Below are 6,504 nucleotides of genomic sequence, written 5' to 3' on the forward strand. Positions count from 1 at the left end.
TGGGATGGGATGGGATGGGATGGGATGGGATGGGATGGGATCCTCTGCCTCTTCAGCCACTTCTGGAGAGGATGATACGGTTCTAGGCCAGATGGTTCAGAATGCGCAGTACTACGAGACGCAATGCAGGATACACACCAGAAAGTGGTTTGATTGCATGTGAGGATGTGTGGGCTCGAATTCTACCTTGGAAGGGATTTTGTGAAAGTCTGTCAGAGTCCCGCAGCTGCAGAACTGCTTCTAACTTCGAAGAACAACAACGTGATGTTACATTATCATAATGCTCTTCCTCAGCGTTTCCCTCATCCAACAATTCAGTTTTGGTTTATCCTCCTCGATGAAGGAGCCTTCCAATCCTTTGCCTTACATCAGAATTTCATTCAAAACTGTAAACCCAAAACTTCCGTGCTGCTTTTCTTTGAAACATTATCACTTTTGAAGCTCTCTGGCAATGCTGAGATGAGAAGCAAATTATCATGTAGCAAAGTACCCGCAGTAAGTTTGGTTCTCTTGCAACTACAGGAGTAAAACAAACACATGTTTCAGTAGTGTCATTACATGTTAAATCAGCCCAGAAGAACCTCCTGCTTTGAAAGGTGAACTTACCTTGGTGCCATGGAGCACTCTCTCATGCATAAACTCTTTAAACTTAGCTGGTAACTCCATCGTGCTTTGGCCACTAGACCATCAAACAGCCTGTGGCAAAGTGTTCCTAATGCTCATCTTACCTGAAGTGTATATAGAGAATCACCTCCTTTCGTTTGCTTTGAACTTGGTTCCTATGTCACTGATTTTCTGCAGTTCTCACAATGGAAGAGCTGAACATTCTGCAGGGTCAACACAGGTTACAGACCAAGTTTCTCAGGCCTTTGGGTAGGACACCAAAACTTCAAAAGACAGAAATTGTGCAGCCTGTCTTGGAAACTCGTTCCTATGTTCTTGTGGTGAAAATGCTTTCCCTTGTATCAAATGAGAAACTGCCCTGTTTTAATTTATGATCCTTGCCATATAACCAAATCTTGAGTTGATGCATCATTGTAGGCGTATGTTGCAGGTACTTACATCTCTTAATTTCAGATATAGTGTTTAAAAGCCATGTTCTGTTATAGAAACTTGCAGACTTCCAATCTAAATTTAAGATCAAAATGAGAATGTAATCTAAATTTAGGCATTTACAACCTAACTTTTGCTGGCCTCATCATCAGGAGGCAGGTTTGTGATTTAGAGCAGTGGAGCAAGAATACCTCCAGGCATCATTCAGTAAGAAGATTACCAAATTCTTCTGTTTTTTTTTTCTCCTGCATATAGCTAATGCTCAAGCTCTGGTTCCAGTCCTCCCTGGCTGATCTCAGACACATTCATTTTCTGTTGCATCTCATTCGTTCCTCTCAAGGGGCACTACCTGGAATAAGCTATGTGGGGTTAAATTGGAGTTCCAGGACGTAATAGCAGGAACTTGGCTAAAAGAAGTGAAATATGCTGTTCAACAAATGAAGGGTCCAATAAAAGCTGAGAGTTTCCAGGCTTCCTTTGTTGATAATGGGGCAACTGAAAGAGATTTGTTAAGGTCCCTGAATATTACTGCATGTTTGAACCCACATTTGACAGCTTTATCTGAATGCATTCCTAGAGTTACTTGCTCTGTCTGCATCCCCAGGAAGCACTTTTTTGTATATATAACTTCCATTAAGTTTTTTTCTGCCTTGAGAGTGACATATTTTAAAACATACACTAAAATCTGTATGCAGACTTTGCTATTTCCAGAATAAAATAAAACAATAGAATACAAGCATCCTTTCTATCTCATTCCTTTCTTTTCAGCCCTTTCCCTTACAATCCAGCTTTACTGATCGCCCTTTCAGCACCAATATCCCAATCTAGTTTATGTTCTTGCCCACTGTTACATTATTCCCCTCTGCCCCCATTCAGGTCAGCATGTTTCCCTGCTCTTTTCAACCCTTCATATCCTATAACTTCTCAACCAAAGATGCAATAGGAATCTGGAAATAACACTGGAAACACTATTGTGAGAATCTCCAACCAAAAAATCTGAATGCATGATTAAGTCACAATTACATCCAGTGTCTAGGAAGTTGCAGAATCACAGCTGGATTTCATGCTGCTATGTACTTCAATGATCTATTTCCCATTCTTCTGAGAATTGAATATAATTGAATTTGATGGTCTCAGAGGTCAAAAGCTGCTGCTGTTTCGGGAAACTCCAGTACACAGAAAAGCCTGCTAGGAATGACTTCTTTTTAAAGGACAAGCACAACCTATAAAAGGTGAGAGGCCAAAGGTGGAGCATTTGAGAAGCAGTGAGTCTGAATAAATAAATCTTGATTAAAAAAGCTCTTAAGCCATAGTTGTAAAATGTGCAGTGTGCCTTTCAGCATGATTTGTGAGCTCTGCTCAGCACAGCTGAGAATTAAAATGACAAAAAGTTTCATAGTGAGACAGATTAATTTGCGAGACCATTTTGGAGCAGTTTGCCCAATTCTTTTTCTCATTACATTCAGAGGCTGTGCAACTGAATTGTTCTTCAAGATTGTGCAGTGAGATTCCCATCCAGCAGTGACAAGTGCTTAAGAGACCAGAAATCAAAACACAGTCTTAAGGGCAGAAGGATATGTTAATCACGCAATAGGGAAACATGACAGATCTCAGAGAATTAAGGCAAATGTGTCTTCCAGGAAAACCTCTGATGCTGTTTTGCCAAAACTGCAATGCTGTTTCAACTGAAGAAGGAATTTCACTGAGGAACAGCTATGGTTTATTCATTCAAATTAAGGAAATTTCAGTTTTCACTACTGAACTTTCAGAAGTAGAATGGGTAAAAATCATCTCAGATAATAAACAGCACTAATAATCCCCAAATAGTACAATAACAGATTTGCCTGTGCTCTACAAGATTGCCAGAGGTCCCTTCCAGCCCCTATAATTGTAATTTTAGAAAAAATAAGATTTTTAGTGCCTGATTCTCTTGCAGTAGATTAAGAGGTTTCCCTAAATTCCCCTGGGACTCGTGTCAGCCAAAAGTACCAGAAGATCAATATATCTCATATAGAAAGATTAAACAATATCAAATCTATTATTGAGGGAATTCCAGCGATGGGAAAAAGAATTATTCATACTCCTGGGCAATGGAAAGAATATAAACAAATTCAAATTGTAAGCACAGTTTCTCTGAGGACATTATGGAGCATGGCAGATACTGTGCAAGAGTATTATTCAGGCTCGCCCCATCACTGTGCTGCATGGTCTGACTGATGACTGCACAGAAGGATCAGCTGAGGCTGTAACGCTGCAAGCAAGACAGATGGGAAAATGACATTGAGAAGGCAACACTGGTGCTGCATAACAAATCCACGCTTCTCCTTCCAAAACATGCTGAACTCTCCAAGGAGTAAGAAAAATGGTAATTGTCCTCAGTTAAAAGGTTTTCTATTCCAAAGCACTGTCAGTATTCAGAATTGTATTTGTGCTAAAAGCACCTTTGTGGAATCCAGGAGGTATCTTCAAAACAATTTTACCTGTTTGTGTTTCCTGTACAAGTCTCCTTCATTTGTAAAGACATCCAGCCGATTTACTTTTTAGATGCTAATGTTTGAATATACCCAATTATCTCGCTTACCTGAATATCCCATGGCCCAGAAGATTTATATTTCAGGAACCAAGCTGAGCTTGTCCCCTAAAATGCAGAAAAATGTATGCGAATGCAAAAATGAATGAATACATTTCCTAATGACTCTGCCAATTTACAATTTCCTGTCACACCAGCTTTTATGATTACTATATTTAATGCACTTTTATCAGTTCTTCTCTTCATTTTCTATTTCATTTCCTGAAGTCCCAATAATTTACATACCTCGTGCCCGAAATTCTTGAACTAAAATATTTTTGGTAATCAATAATTAAACTAAAGAAGAAACAGTCACAATTTTGTCATTGTACACATAGTTCCAAAATAACATCAGTGACTGTAGTGATCTGACTGCACAGTGTTCAACTTATCTGTAGAAGAGAAAAATGCATGAAGAATGCAGAAGAACACTTGCATGCCAAAGTACAGGGTCATTTACAGAAATGTAAGCAAGGCTTTTATAAGGACAAGTCGAGGGACTTTTTCATATTTTTTTGGCAAAGGGTGCTGTATGTCTGGCAACCCTGAGAAGCCCTCAGTTCAATATTTATACATCTGTGACTGTCAGCATTTGGTTCATTTCAAAGCAGACACCTCAAGTGTGTCATCACACAGCCATGGGCACTTGCGTGGGAAGAGGAGATGCTTTTGTAAGAAAAGGGACAAACTCAAAGTTAGATGTCTCTAGGTGACCTTCTGAGACTAACAGCTTACAGTTTTGAATCCCAGTGAATTCACTGAGGTTTTCTCAATGACCAAGCAGTTCTCCCTCCTTCCTCCAATGTGTGGCACATCTCAGCCAAAGCTTTTTTCCCAGCTTCAAGCCCACTATTCTGCATAATCACTCATGGCTGATATTACCCTTTTCCAGCACCTCTGGCTACGGTCATTACCATATTTACCATCTTTGCAACTGTTACTGCACCTGGGGCAAGCACAACATCACATACCATCAGTACTCTTTGCTATGACATTTTTTCTAAACTAAAGAGCGTGAGCTCACTATCCAGGCTCCTCCTTGTCTGCATTATTACACCCAAAATGCCTCCTTGGAGTCCCCTCAATAGCAATGCCTGCACAAAACACCAGACAGGATTCAATTTTAGTGTCTTTTGCCCTGAGGTGGTGTTTTCCCAACAGGCTTATAACTCACTGAGGTTTCAGCCTTCTTTCAAATTGAGCTTTTGGCAGGCAGAGCAATATCTTCCCATTCCATTTTCAAAGACTCCTTTGCAAAAGATTCTAAGATTTTGGTTACCTTCTGGCTCCAGGAGCAGGAGATTACTGAGGGCTGACCAGGCTTCATTTTTCTTGCAGTGTACATACCTCATCACAGGTTTCCCAATATCTGACTTCTTTTCTGTTTCTTCCAGCTTTCCATTACAAGCTTAGAAAACATGACCTCTTCCCAATCCTCCGCATCTGTCTTTTCTCTTCCTGTGCTGGACTCAGGTCTGTCTTTGGTTCTCCAGTCTCCTGTTATGCACCTGTATCCCCTCCACCCCTGAGCTTCAATGGTTTGATACAATATCAATCTGTTTCTAAGGATGAGGTGATAAAGCACCTGTATGTGAGCATGACACAGCCAGTAGCTATAGTAACAGAAAAGCATATTTTAAACAAAAGTGAAACAAAAATAAAATCTGAGATTTCTCTTATTTTTTCCCTGCCCCAAATATTGCAGGGTTTCATACATCTCCTCCCTTGCCCAAAAGAGGGCAAGACAGAAATAAAACATTCTTTCACCTAGCGTAAGGAGGAAAACAAATAAACAATCACATACAGCAAAACTAGAGAGAAAAGATGGTCTTCTCAGAAAAGAAAGGGAAAAAATAACACTGTAAGCTGCAAATCTGGTATAGATAAAAACAGCACTATCCCAGTTCTGCCTTAATTTCTGGTACAGATTCATTCACAGCAGCCTTGCAGGTGGAAAAATAATCTCCACCGTTCTCTCTTCATCATTTTGTTCTCTTAATAATCTTCCTTTTCTGCAGTAAAGTGGTTTCAGGGCAGGACTGCCCAAAGGCCTCACCCAGGACTCAGACTGGTATCACTGCCTGCTGAAGCCCCCATATCCCAGGTGCAGAGTGGCTCTTGGGGCCACGGCACCCGGCACGGGGATGAGAAGGATGGCTGCACAGAGCCTCCCTGCATTGCTGGGCACGTGCACAACCCACCTCTGCAACAGTTCTTCACTTCAGGCTTTGGGATGCAGATCCCCAGGGAGCTCCAGGAGGATTTGGGAGGTTTGCAAGGGTTTGAGAGAGGACATTCTCCCAGCGTGGTGCTGCTCTGCTTGAAGACATCTGTTTGCATACGGAAGCAGCAGGGATGTGTGCTGACGCTCGTGACCCAGCTCACATTGCACAAACCTGGGCTGCAGTCTCTGAGAATCCAGAATTGCATAGGTAACTTTTAAAACGCAACATGAGTTTTCTGCAAGCTCTTGGGAAGATCTCCTAAATCTCACCTGTCTGAGCCAAGGTATTAAAGAACAGATGCTTCTTTCAGCCTTCGCATATTCTTCATTCCTCTAGAGCCTATGTAGGTGGCCTTCCACAGAAAAGACCAAAATAGACTTGGTGCCTCAGCTTACTTTACAGGTCAGCAGGCTGCAAAACACTATTCAGCAATTTCATGCATTTATATGTGTGTCACACCTTTTCATTCCCTCTTTTTAAAAATTGCATGTGGAGATCAATAAGCAGTATAAGTTCATTTTGTTAAAAAAATTGTTTCATGAACTCCTTAATTTCATACAAGCTAAGAAAAGTAACGTTTTTCATTTACTGCAGCATCACCTTTCAACAAATTATTATTTTTCATTTGATAGTCCCTTTGCTTAGGGACTAAGACTA

This window comes from Meleagris gallopavo, chromosome 5 (assembly GCF_000146605.3).
Source record: "Meleagris gallopavo isolate NT-WF06-2002-E0010 breed Aviagen turkey brand Nicholas breeding stock chromosome 5, Turkey_5.1, whole genome shotgun sequence".
NCBI lineage: Eukaryota > Metazoa > Chordata > Aves > Galliformes > Phasianidae > Meleagris > Meleagris gallopavo.